The 13,953-nt window shown below is 43.5% G+C and overlaps 1 protein-coding gene across 21 annotated transcripts in view; it reads right to left on the minus strand.

Moving 5' to 3' along the window:
* Window positions 1-13,953, minus strand: part of ADCY4 (adenylate cyclase 4) — a 1,677,325-nt gene that overhangs the window by 853,468 nt on the left and 809,904 nt on the right. For 19 of the 21 annotated variants that reach the window (XM_069633796.1, XM_069633797.1, XM_069633789.1 and 16 more), the window contains one exon: window positions 8,270-8,338. The exons of the other annotated variants lie outside the window; for them this stretch is intronic. The gene's annotated coding sequence lies outside the window, so the exon portion shown is untranslated. The remainder of the gene's footprint in view (window positions 1-8,269; window positions 8,339-13,953) is intronic. 21 annotated transcript variants of the gene reach the window in all.

Here is a 13,953-nt window from a genome sequence, read left to right on the forward strand (position 1 = left end):
CTTGGCCCGCCCAGCACTTGCCCGCCCCCATCCTTGGGGGCACCCCACTCCTGCAGGTCCCCGTCTACCCCCTCCCCCATGCAATTACCACCTTGTCACGCAGTTGCACAGTAGGATTGTCACAAGGCCAATATAACAGTTTTTTTGTTGCTCTACCTTTGTGATTCCCATGTCCCCGCACCCCACTTGCACTTGTTGTCTTGTGGCGCCTCGAACACTTGTACTTGTCTATAAGCGCCATATAAATGTTCAATAAATAAAGAAATACTATTTCATGGGCACATAAGTTGCAATTTGTGTGCAACGGAGATAGTTCTGTACGTTATAAAACTGATACAGTCCTTTTAGCCCCAAGGCCATCTTTTGGGGGACTAGGCTATGGTGCTTGGGAACGGTGTTTCAAACAGACTTACCCGTAAAACTCAGCTTTCCATTTCATGTGGCCTTCTTTGTGCACCATTGCTGGTGTGCCGACGTCTGCAAATTTGCGCCAACATAATAACATCCCTTTAAGCTATTTTCTGTCTCTGCCATTCCTTCCCTGCTTGGTCAGAAATGGATCCACTCTCCCCGCCCTTTCTCACCCACTCCATGTGCTCTTCTTGCAAGTGTTATATATTGATTTATTCATCATTTGTGCAGTGGAAATATCATTAGCCGCAGGCAACAAAGGGCAGAAGTCCAAATGATAACAAGGAAAAATAGCCTTCTGAGAGATGATCTACAGAAGCTGCACGTGGGAGGGGCAGGGGTGAGATGAAAGGGTTGAGAAGAGTTCAGTTCAGAGATTAGACTGTAAAATGAATTGCCTCTTCGTGCTGGCAGCTTGGAGGATAATTTGGGGGAGTAGTTGTGCACATTTAATCTTTACCCACCAGAACTTTGAGTGAGATAACCAATGGCAGTGCCATAATTGGCAAATTGGGGTGGTTGCTCTCCCTGGTTCGTCTCTACATGGCCTGGAACCACCCCTATGCCACTAGTTTGCCCCTTAGTTCAGCAGCATTTGCCAAAGCATGCAAGCCCTGCCTTCCACAAACCACTGAACCCTCCTGTTTTGGTAAACGATTGGTGGAGGCAGACTGAGCCAAACGTAGCCTTTCGTTTTCATCTTTTTTTAAAAAGGCTGTTCCCCCTCTCTCCCTGCCCATTACAGTTTTGGTCAATGCCCAGTCCTCACATGTGCAGTTTACATTCCTAGCTGGAAAAAGTGGATTTACTGGAGCCCTGGAGAGGAGTTAAAAGCTCGGTGCAGGAGTGAGGACACTAACATCAACATGGAAAATAGTAAGTGTACAAAAACAAGCGTTTGTGTACGGGACTGTTTTTTATGCAATGTGTGTTTGAGAGAAAGAGACACAGAGAGCAAGACTGTATGGAAGTCCTTTTGTACATGTGAGCAAGTCGGCTTGCATGTCTAAGTAAACCTATGTGTGAGTGAGGCTATTATTGTGTTGGGCGGTGTGCCTATGTGCTTGTGTGTTTGATGAAGGGTACTAGCACACTATGAACCTGTACTATGAATGTGATAGACCACACCCATAAATGTGATTTGTAGTGATATGCTGGCATATATTGTCGGCACCATAATGGTTTATTATGACAATACTGGCATTTACTTGGGCACAAGCAACATGAATACATGTTTTAAAGGGAAATGTTGGCATTTATTGTAAACACAGACATCATGAACATGTGCTTTACAGTGAAAATTCTGTCTAATATTGTGGCACCATGATAAATGTTTTAGAGTGGAAATACAGGAATACATTTGAGAACGGAGAGCCTGAAAGTATTTTACAGGGGAATGCTGGCATATAGAATAGACATAGGCATCACAAATATGTGCTTTCAAATATTGTAGGAACCATCATGAAAGAGTTATACAGTGACAATGCTGACATATATTTGGGCACAGGCAGTCTGACAGTGTTTTACAGTGCAATACAGGCATATATAATAAGGAAAAGCATTAAGAAAATGTGATTTACAATGGCAATGCTGGCCTATAATGTGTGAAAGTCGTCCTGAAAATGTTGCAGGAATGCAACTTTGCACTGTTGGTGACCTGACATTCATCAATTGCATGTTTGTGCGTGTTACTCTCCAAAAATGACTGTACATTGTGTGTCTTTTTTTGGGTCAAAATTTCAATTTTTTTCAAAATGTGTACTGTAAAATGCAGTATTTCAACCTGTTTTTTAAAAATATTTCTGGGGGGCAGCACTTACCTGTAACCCCCTACACCTTTCATGTCACGTTTGCTTTGCTCGGGTGCAGAAGCTAATTTGGGGATATATTAACGCACCTCAAATGAAAAAAATGAACAGCAGCTACTGACCTGGAATCTTGTATAATGCAAGTACCCTGCCAGAATCAACCCACACCCCAGCACCAAACACTGCCTCTTCCACTGTGGATAAAACTTTTGGGGCCCTGAAGGAGCTAATTTTCAAAGCAAATCCAATTAATTACATATTGTCACTTTACTTCAGAGCTTGCTTCTTGGAGACATACATTCAAACACTGGCACCGGTGGATCCACTGTGAGATCAGGGAGTAACCTGACGCCTATGCTGCATTAGAGGAGCCCTGCACTGCACGAGATCTATGCATAAATACCCAATTATTGCTTTGTTCTTCCCTTTACAACTGGCCTGTTACAATTTACTTTTGAGTTTTCTTATGAGAAAGGAAGCAACTACTATTTTTTGGGGGTTAAGAGGCGTGCATTTCAATATTGTTGTAGATATATCTCTACCTGTACGCCTTCTTTTTAGCAAAAATATATAAACGTCACAGTGCTCCGGTCTTTAACCCAGCTAGGCGTATGAATATGCAAACCAAACTTCAAATTGAACCAGCAAAAACTCGATGTTCTCCCTACACTTGTCTGAATGTTATGTGATTGTAATTATTCATATTTCAATGTATTCCAAAAGGATTGATGTACTCGATTGTCTCTCCAGTCACTTATTAGTGTGGGAATGCAATAATTGTAAATGTTTCGGCAGCTACCTTTACCAGTTTTTAATACAACCCCAGGCCTTCAGGAATGTTCATCCATTCACAAGGACTTCCTAGCATCATCTTGCTTCTAGGAATGCGCATTTTAAGAGAAATTTGGCACAGGCCTTTTTCGAGTATATAGTGACAATTCTGAACAACCATGACCTCTTATTGTCTACAAACCTTCTATTAACAGGGACTTTTGTACCTTTAGAATGTGAATGGGAGGGAGTGATCAGAAGTGAGAAGGGTGAATAACGTTGCATGCTTTATGACATTACTATGGCTTTAAAACCCAAGGGGGTTTGTTAGGCTACATTAATCTACACGATGCTATTGTGATTTAGCATGCAGATGGGGAAAATACAACTAAAGCCATACTCTTATTGCTCAATATTTCTATGACAATATATATAGTGTATAGTTAGTTTACTATGAAAAGATAGTGTATTATGTAATGTGGTTTGCTTCCAAGGCATTGCTCTAAATGAAGTATTATTTATGCACATGAAATGCAAAGCAAAACCTTAATACAAATATATATCAGCTAAACCTGGGAAGATGTGAGTTGCTTAAATTGTCCACCAAATTCACCATTTAACCAAAAAATGTGATGCAGGGCAAATAATGTAATGACACTGGGCCTCATTACAACCCTGGTGTTAAGGGGTTAACGGCGCCGTAAAAGGCTGCGGTGCTGTTAAACCCTTAACGCCAGATTCACACTTTAACGCCTGCTTTTTGTAGGCGTTAAAGTCCATCCCGCTAAGGGACCTTGGTGCTAATTACTGCACCGTAATTTACGGTGCCGTAATTAGCGCCTTCCCCATTCCCATTGAGCCTTATGGGCCAAAAATGGGAATGGGGAAGGGGCCATGGTGAATGGGGATTTACCGCCCCGCCAACCTTGGAATGGGGCAGTAAATCCGCCATCCACAATGGCGAAATCCGGCATGGACCATGGTGCTAATAGCACCATGGTCCAATGCCAGGGTTGTAATGAGGCCCACTGTGTCTTATCTGTAGCTCTGTAAGTGATTTACTTCATAGCTTATGTTAATATATCATGCTGTTATTTAAAAAAAAACCTAATGACTATAGAGTTGCTGCATATATAATAATAGTGCAATTTAGGTATTTTGCACCACAAAGTCAACTTGGCTTATTCATGGCAACTTATTCTAAAGTCACTTCCATTATTGCCTCCAAGTATCAAAGACTGATGATGCTTCTTGCAATGTCCATTTCTGTGAAGTAATTTCTGTTGGTACAAACCATATGCAAATTAAGAGGTGTGCATGTATTTTGCCCGAGAGCGCCTGGACAGAGCTCTAATAGATGAGCTTTTGGCATCTGTAAGGATTCTAGAGTTTTATTTTTTTTGTTGTGTTAAAATGCCATCTGTCACTAATGTTACCAAAAAAGTAAGTAGAATGGGGAGGGGTGGGCGGGGTTTGGGGCACTAATGAGACCATATGGAATTGGGCACACTGCATTTGGGGTGGATAGCCGCAGGACTTTTTTGTGGTTCGTCCCCCCACTGTTGCAATGCTGGATACTCCCCTGCCCCTCTACCTGGGCTACTCTCCCTGCAGTGCTGCCTGGTGTCTGCCCACACTGCACACACAAAGGGCTGCAACGTACTGGGCCTCATTGCTGCTGCCAGGGCTAGCTACGGGCACAGCAAATGCAGTGAAGTATACACCTCAAAGGTGCACACAGGACAGCTACAAAGGGGTGATGGTCAGCAGTCAGAGTCCAGGGCTTGCCATTGCTACTGCATGCGTGTGTAAGCATGCGCAGCTAGTGGAAAAGGCAAGTCCTGCCACCGTCGCTGCCTGACGTAGTGAGGGCACAGTGCAAAAAGACCCCAATTTGAATTCCAACAATCGGTCCGGCCAGCAATTGTAGAAATTCAAATTGGGGTCTTGGCGGGTAGCTCACCCCTGAAAAGGTTTTCCCGGCCACAGCTTCACTGAGGCAAGCAGGGGGCTTGGTGATCTAATCTGCTGTCCTCCTTTCCTCTGCTGCCACTTGCACGTTTGCCGCATTTTGCGTAGCCTGTTTTTTTTTCTTCTGGCCTGAAAGGGACACACTGCCTTTGAGACATTAGAGTGGCTCCATCTCTGCAGAAGACACTGCTTTAAAGGATCATATCTTGTTGCTGGTTGACCACTTCTATAGCGTGCACACTCAAACACACTGTAATCCTCTAGTTCACATGTCCGTCTGTATATTCTCAGTCCTCTTGCTACATCTGCAAAATAAAATGCCCCCACAAAGACACTGCTGAGAAAGGAACCCACAGCCCCAATTGCGATCTGCACAGATCTTACAGTAAAGCACCCGCAGCTGGATGGGAGATGCACAAAAAGGCATTGCAAATCGTGTGTATTAATGGCACACTTGTGAAAGGTCCCCTACAGCAGATGCGATCGGGACACAATATGGACACTGTATCATTCCAAAGTACATTAAATGGCAGGTGTACATTACCAGCCAATAACCAAAGGCAACATCTGAACAAATTCCCTATGAAGGAACTAAACCAGGAGTGAACTTAACTGGTGTTGGGCGATATATGGAATTTTGGAGATATACCGATATATATTTTCAATATTGATATAGGATGAGAAAATATTGGTGACATCAAGATATATACATATATACAAAAGAATTGCTTGATGTATAAATTCACAATTTTTACCTCCTCCGGACCACTTTAAACTACTTTGCCCACATCACTTTGGGAAAACCATACACATTGCCCTTTTGTAGGCGCCCCCCACTTTTGTCTGTGACCCCCTCTGTGCACCCCCCAAATGTGATTCCTGTAGACACCACTGTTGAGATCTATACACAACTATATTCCATGGGCATACATGAAGGTTTTCTGCCTCTACACTTTGTATGTCATGTTCTCACATATATGAGTACCTGTGGCTAACAAGGAATCCATTCCTTTTCAGCACCAACAGATCTGCCTCTTTGTTCCAGTAATTAATTGCATTTTAAATGATCACATTTTTAAAATGATTTGCTGCATACAATATAAGTAAAACAACATATGGCCATTTAATATTTTGTAAGGTTGAGAATTCCATATATATTAACTATATTGCACAGCAAAAGAGAGGCCTCACATATACTGTAAGGCTTAGAGCCGGGCAGTTTAAGACATAATCAGGGCAATTCATTTAGGAGATTTAGTGCTTTTGGTATGCATTTAGATATGGAGGTGGCAGAATAACATGGTGACAGAAAATATTTCTTGAGTTTGGATCTGAGAGGAGGAGGAGTTAGAAGCAGGGAGATGCAACAATTGAGATGTTTTAGGATGATCTAAATACACTAATTTGGACACATCAGAACACATATTTCTGTTTTATTGAACATTTGTAAGGTGTCTATACAGCAGAAAGTGTTTCCAGGTGCCACAAGATAAATGGGGGGGGACGATAGGGGGATAAAGAGCAATATACGGTCCTACTAGGCCTTGTGACATTCGGATCGTGCAAGTGCAGCAAACAGGAAGTGCAGGGGGAGGGGAAGAGGAAGGTAGGGGTAATGCAGGAGGGAAGGGGATCCAGGGATAGGTAAGTGCTAGGGCAGCCCAGAGGGAAAGTGTGCATGTAGATGGGATAGAGGTCAGCAAGTGCGAGGAGGGGGGTGGACGAGACTCAGTAGTCCAGTCAGGGAAGCTTGCCCGAAGGCAAGTGCTGGTAAGGAGGTGATGAGGTAGACTGGTTGAGGGATGGCCTAGCCCCTGTATGACTCAGAAAGGACCAGGAAGCCAATCGCAGTGGCAGTGGGGCATTAGCAAGGAAGTGGGAAATGAAAGGAGGAGAGAAAAGGAAGGTCTTGAGAAGCTTCCAGAATGTATGGAGATCGGGCTCATGTCTGAGAGGGCAGGGAGGCAATTCCAGAGGGAGGCTCCTGCCTAAGAAAGATATCTACCCGCCACTCTCTGCTTGGAGATACGTCTGACCTGCAGACAGTTAGAGCTAGAGGACCGAAAGCCTCTAGCAGAGAGGTATTTAGGGAAAGGAAGTTGGATGTAGCATAGTTCCAGTCCCAGAAAGCCTTGTGGATGCTGCAGAGGGTCTTGGATTTGACCCTTGCAACCACCGGGAACCAGTGGAGAGACTTTAGGGCTGCATAGATGCGGTCCCTGGGTTTGAGGCCAAGGATACATCTTGCAACCCTATTCTGGATTAGTTGTAAGAGGGCTGAAGGAGGAAAGAGGCAGATTGCCGAAGAGGCTGTTGCAGTAGTCCAGAATGGAGAGAACCAGCGCTCTAGAGACATTGAGTTTCTGGCGGAAGGTGAGGAAAGGGAGAATGCCTCAAAGGAGGTGAAGCTGAAAGTGAGCCTTCTTGACAAGGCCAGTGGTATGAGGTGAAAAGGAGCGAGGGGAGCCGAAGATGACACCCAAGGTTTTTTGCCTCACAAGAGGGTGATGGGAGGGGTCCCAAGGAGGGCCACCAGAGAGTAGCGGGGAATGAAGGGGGGATTCCAATGAGAAGGATCTCGGTCTTGCTGACATGAAGACAGATCGTTAGCAGCACACCATGCCTGAATAGCAGTCAGATGATTGGGAAGGAGAGAGGAAGGAGAGGAGGTAGAGGGTGGTAGCTTAAAGGAGAGCTGAGTGTCATCCGCATAACATTGGAAGTGAGGAGAGAAGGTGGAGATCAAGCGGGCAAGAGGTACAAGGCAAATGTTGAAAAGCCACAGCAGGTAGAGAGTGAGGTAGAGGAGAGAAAAGGGCCCAGTCAAACCTGGGAGGGCAGATTAGAAGGGAAAGAGGTAAGCTAAGCCAGTGTGCAGTCAGTGATGCCCAGAGTATCACTGAGGCGATTTAGGAGGGTGGCATGATTGGCAGTGTCGAAAGCAGAGGACAGATCAAGGAGGATGAGAACAGAGGATAGTGGGAGTCGCGGTTTGAGAGCAAGTCTTCACGGGTGTTCAGAAGATGAGGTTATGTGCCTCTGACTGCTCAGAGGCACATAAGCTCACAATCTCTGACTTGATTTGAAATTCTAACATACATGAAAAAATACCAGCATTTAAACAGGGCAACATGTTTTAAATACACTCACATTTGAAATTCAAATATACATGAACAATTCCAGCATTTAAACAGGGCAACAGGTTTTAAATGAACTCAGATTTGAAATGCAAACAAACATGAAAAATGCCAGCATTTAAACAGGGGAGAGAGAGGAACAGAAAAAAGCAGGAGCACAAAAGAACTCACCAGGCAGCCTAGCAGCCAAACAGGCACAGATGAGGCAATAGATTTTAAATGCTACCAGATTTGGAGTTCCTAAAAGTAGGAAAATGCAGCAATTCAATAAGGGCAACATAATTAAAATCGCCAAGATTTAAAGTTCAAACAGACATGAAATGCTAGCATTTAAAATACCCAAACTGTAGTTTGACAAATACATGAAAAAATTACCATTGGCAACTACATGGAAATGTTCATTTAGGCAGCCCAGGTATGATTCATAACAGCCAAAGTTTATCAGGTAGTGAAGAACCGATAATTAGTCATAGAAGTGCACCTGAAGAGGATGACGGTTTCCCTGTGTGAGAAGAAAGCTCAGTGACGGCCAGTATAAATATAGAGGGGGGCAGGAAAGTAAGATCACACACATGGGGTAAAGGACTGTTTAGAGTTGCTTGAATCAGTGAGTAAAGCAGAGAAAACGCTTGTGCAATGTACTTGAGGAGGGAGATTTTAGAGCAGGCTAAAGCACACCTGAGAATCAAGCCAGGCTTGGGCCCAGGGGCTCCCGCTGAAACGGAAGAATGGAGCGCAAGCTCAGAGGAAGAACTTGACAATGTGTGCATATGGCAGGTGGGGAAGCTAGGCAAGGACTCAGGAGGAATAAGATTGCTGAGCCGAGGGAGGGAGGAACGTTAGCAAGCGCTTACCCATTGGATCAGAGCAGGAGCTGGTGGAGGCCCCCCAAGGGACTGTTGCTGCACAAGCAGGGAAAACAAGGAGTATGGAGCAGCAGGGATTCTTGGCGGCACTGCAGCCATGGCCGGACAGGCCATACAGGGGTCTTAGGTGTGGGCCTTGGTGCTGGGGGCCGGCTTAGGCTCAGGGCAATTTTGAAGGTATGGCAAAGGAAAGGGGACAGCTTGGGTATCAACATAATACTTGCAGAATGTAATGCATGTGATTATTAGCATGAACCAATACAATTAAGAAACACACAAATATGCAAATGAAAATTATATTGTTGACAAAATATTATACAAATCCTGTGCTTTCCATGTTTATTATTCAGTAAATTCCTTTGCAAAACAGCAAGTGAGGAGTGCAGGGGTAATCCTCATTTCTAAATATAATCAGTTAGGGGCATTATAACTTATAGTTTTTTTTCTGCCCTGATGGAGTGTGAAAACAACCACAGACCTGTAGATTTTGTGAATGTTTCCTCTAACTTTCACCTTTATTACCTTTATTAGGTTACTGTCATGATGCCTACCCCCGGGCATCAGGACCAAGGCCCTCAGCTCCCGGCGCAGGCATCCAGACATTTGTTTAAACCTCAGCAGCCCCGGCTAGGCGCTGTCTGGGTTCAGTCCTGGCGCCTTAGGCGCCAGGCTCATCATAGAAATCAGTCCTGGCGCCATAGGCGCCAGGCTCATAGACTTTACTTACCTGATGCAGACCATGCTGCAAAAAAGCCCAAGCCTACATGAGGCCTGAATGGGACTATTTTGTTACAGGGACTATTTTTTACTCGGGCGTGGCTCTAGGGAACTTCTTACCTGGAACTACTTTGGAGGCTATTTAAACCGCACCCGAACAGCAGCACATGCTTCGCGTTATTCTGCATCCAGCAGCGTGACGCTCACCGTGCCTGCAGCCAGCATCCAGTCTTCTGCCACGCCTGCGTGCCTGCAGCCAGAATCCAGTCTTCTGCCACGCCCGCCTCGAATCCGGAGCTCCTAGGATAAAGAAGAAGAAAAGGACAAGGTTAGAAAACAAACTTATTTCAAATTCTTCACCTAATTCCGGAACCATTTCATCTCCGGACCTGGAAAGTACATCAGTCCTGCACGCGTCGCTTCGCCAGCTCCAGCACGGCGCCATACTCACCAGTTCTCACAGCATCTTTAAATCCGGCACTGTCTCCATCATTTCTTCGCCGTAATCCGGCACCTAGGGGACACAAGAAAAAACAAGGTGAGCCAAGGGAATCAACAAATACAACCTCTTACCACCGGCGGTATTATTCCATAACTCTCCACATTTTCATATGCCGCATCTGTAAAGAGGGAGAAAAACAACACGTTAACGCATGCAATAGTTACCGGACAGCGTTGGGTAACACAGGCTCTTACCTGAATGCCAGGAGCAGCTACGAGACCTTCTTCTCACGAACTCAGTTGCAACTTAAGGAAGGAAGGGGACATTGAACTCTTTGAACTTGATACTTACCAATCCCGCCAGGGACTTCAGAGTCAATACTTAACGGAACTCTCCCAATGCCTTCAAACCGGTGAAGTAACTGGTATCTACGCACCCCTGCAAGACATGCAGGATGGAGAGCTCATCTTTTACGAACATAAGGTGAGGTTACTAAGGGGATATCGGAGGTGATTAGTGGGGGAGAGCGAGAACAGTTGGGAGGGCATCACTAAAACCCACAGGTGGTTAATCCCTGTCTCCACTTGCAGGAAAATACTTCTTCGGGTCCAGCAGGCAAGACTAGGCGGGCCAGTCCAGACAGTCATCTCTGCACTACACATCAGGTTGAAGGAGACTGCAGCTGTCCGGGTCCGATCGACACCCCTGTGGGGTCCAGGTAAGCGTAACAGTTACTTTTTTTTTATTGAACTAGTTACAGTCTTCCTCTCTAAATAACTCTGCTACAACAGTGGGGCCACAGGCAGGAGACAACCCAGGTGCTCTGAAGGAAACGTGTGTAGTATTGCAGCCTGCTCAGAGTGGTGAGACAGATATGTCCCTCACACCACTACTCAAGCGTATCCCTAATAGAGCTCCACAACCCCCAGCGTGCCTGTATGCTTTCCCCATTCCTTCCTCTCTTGTCCCCTGACCTTATTAAAAACACTGAACCTTCTATGCTACATCATTTTCTTTGTAACAAAAAAAGAATAATACTAACTCAGTTACATTCTTTTTTGTACAAGGAGTCGGCGACAAAGTAAATTGTTGCACAGTATTGCTACACTTTTAAGGCCCTTTCTACAGAAACACACTGAGGCCCTGCCAACTCCCCCTAGTCTCCACTTTAATGCCTGTATAAAACTTTGACTAAACCAGGTGACCTCACACATATTTTGTAAAGACCCAAGTCTTGAAAGTACAATTATAAAACTAAAAAGTCATTATTTAGTCTGATGCTGCTTTTCACTCGGAAGCACTTAGGCTTCTGGCCAAGATAGGGGAAAGTAAAGATAAAGATATAGTTATCCTCCTTTTTCTTAACATGTTTCTACAAGAATGTATATGTCTGTTAGAGTGGTGTATTATGATTTATGTATAGAGTATTCTTGAAAGATAAAAACACATCTTTCTATAAACTTGAGCCTGGAAGATATATGTGGTCACAATTCTACATTCAGACTGGGCCCACATCCCTGCATCACAACTTAACTGATGAGTGTGATTTTAGGCAGATCATTTTATCTCACTGTGATTTATCTGTGAACTGTTGAAGTCTTAAGAATTGATTTTGTCCACATTGTACTCTACAAATAAAATGTTCCATTCATTCCATTGCTCCATAAACAATAACAGTTCTCCTTCATAGAGTGCTTGGGGACCATAAAAATGGCAGCAATGGACAATATATATCAACATAACATATATATTGCATAACACAATTTTGTTTGCTTTTTGGTTTACTCATGACAATTTCCTGTAAGGTTGCTTTCCGTGTATCAAAACCACATGTACTTCCTGTAACATAACTTTCTGTGATTTACACTGTGGTCAATACATATGCAAATTAGACCCCCCCTCTTCCCCTCTAATACACATCCTTTGTCACACAGGCCCTCACACATCATAGAACCTGCCCTGTATATCGATAAAGGGCCTCATTCTGTACACAAAATTCCATACAACCTTTGCAGCGGCTGCATCTCAATGACATCTGTTGCTAGCTATCTCAGCAGAAGTATGCAACCCCTTTTGAAAACAGCCTGTCCAATGAGGACATTGCATATATCCCATGATATTTGATGTTAATAAATGCATGGTTTCATATACACCTGAGAAACACTGTTGCGCTCCATCATTTTCTGCAAAAAATGTATAAACACTGATACACACATTTATTTTGAAAACACTGGAAAATCACCACTGAAATTGACAAAACAATCGCTGAAAACCAGAAACCCGAAGTAAGATGATAGCATCAAGCACATATTGGCATAATATTATTAAAACAATTTGAAAACAAATTAATCTCTTTACTAATAAAAGCAGGTCACAATAGGGGATAAGATAGAAAATGTCTGCAAGGTACATCACAAATCAGGATGATCCAAAAGCCCTTACCTTTTTCTCCTAGCAGTAATTAGATACAGTTCCAATGCATGGAATACTGATGGGTATTAGCACATCATAAGGAAGGAAAGGGCAGAACGAGAATATTAAATTAATTCCTGAATTCCTCTTAAAATCGGAGGACTTGTTCTCATCCGGAGGACCTTGTTCAGTGGGCAGAAAAGCATGAAAAATGCACCAAAATGTCTACCATAATTTCGTCAAATTTGCACCCACATGAGCCATTGTCTGACTTATTACACTTGAACATTTCATTTTTCAGTGAAAGCCCATTCAATTTGAATTTCATTATTAAAATGTTACCCAGAGTAAATAAGGATTGCAATACCTTGTACATTTCAAAATGTTGTGACTTTGCAGCGTCAACTTCAACAACTCCTGTTCTTCCCTTTGTCTATTACGGAATTCATGGTCAGTGTTATTGAGTTTGCTCCCTGAATTTGCGTCCAATGATTGTGGTTCTCAAATCATGGCCCAAGGTGGTCAGTTGTATTTTCTAACATAACCTAGCCACAGAACCTTTGTTGCCATATTGCTTTTGCTTAAGTCCTCTCAAATATTGTGCATTAAAAAAGTCTGGGGATTGGTCCACACTGAGATTCATAGCATAAGTGGATTTAAACTCAAATAATCTTTTTTGTTCATGGCTCCCAGTTTAAACTGAACCGAGAAGGTTAGGGTGCCCTGTGGTACTCGTAGTACTCCAATGGATCAGTCCTGGAGGAACCCCAAATGCCAACCCAACATTCCACAGTTTCCACTGGTTTTTGTTCTGTATGCATATAGCCTATGGTTCACATAGGTTATATATATGTGGTTTCCAAGTGTTCTTTGCAAAGTAAGATATGACCGTATGTATTTGCTTAACACCAGTGGATGCCTATTCAATACAACTCCCCCATGCTAATAATCTTGAAAAGGTAATACCTAAGTAATCATTGATGTACCCATACTTTATCTTTTCCTTCTTACACCAGTTGCTTCCATCTTCAATTTCCTACTCAGCATCATCACTTTTGATATTGTGGAGTTCACTGATAGCCCACATTTATACATAAACTTCATACAGTGGTTAATAGGAATTTCAAGGGCCTTCGGAATGCGTTCCAGTAGAACTGCATCCTCTCTATAGAGTAATAATGGAGGCGCATGACTTGCAACCCTTGGCACATCCCTTACACTGGTGAGATCTGATTCCAAATCATTAATATATAGAATAAAAAGGAGTAGGACTAAAGCACATCCTTGATACACTCCTCTCTCCGAGGAGCAAGATGCTAAACTCTCACCCCATTAGTACAGTGTCTCAGTTTATTAGTTATCTCCTTCAAATATTTAGTAATACTGTGGGCGTGCCCTAGTTTCACAATAGTGTCTAT

Source organism: Ambystoma mexicanum, chromosome 13, assembly GCF_040938575.1.
Source record: "Ambystoma mexicanum isolate Mex_15411 chromosome 13, UKY_AmexF1_1, whole genome shotgun sequence".
Lineage (NCBI taxonomy): Eukaryota > Metazoa > Chordata > Amphibia > Caudata > Ambystomatidae > Ambystoma > Ambystoma mexicanum.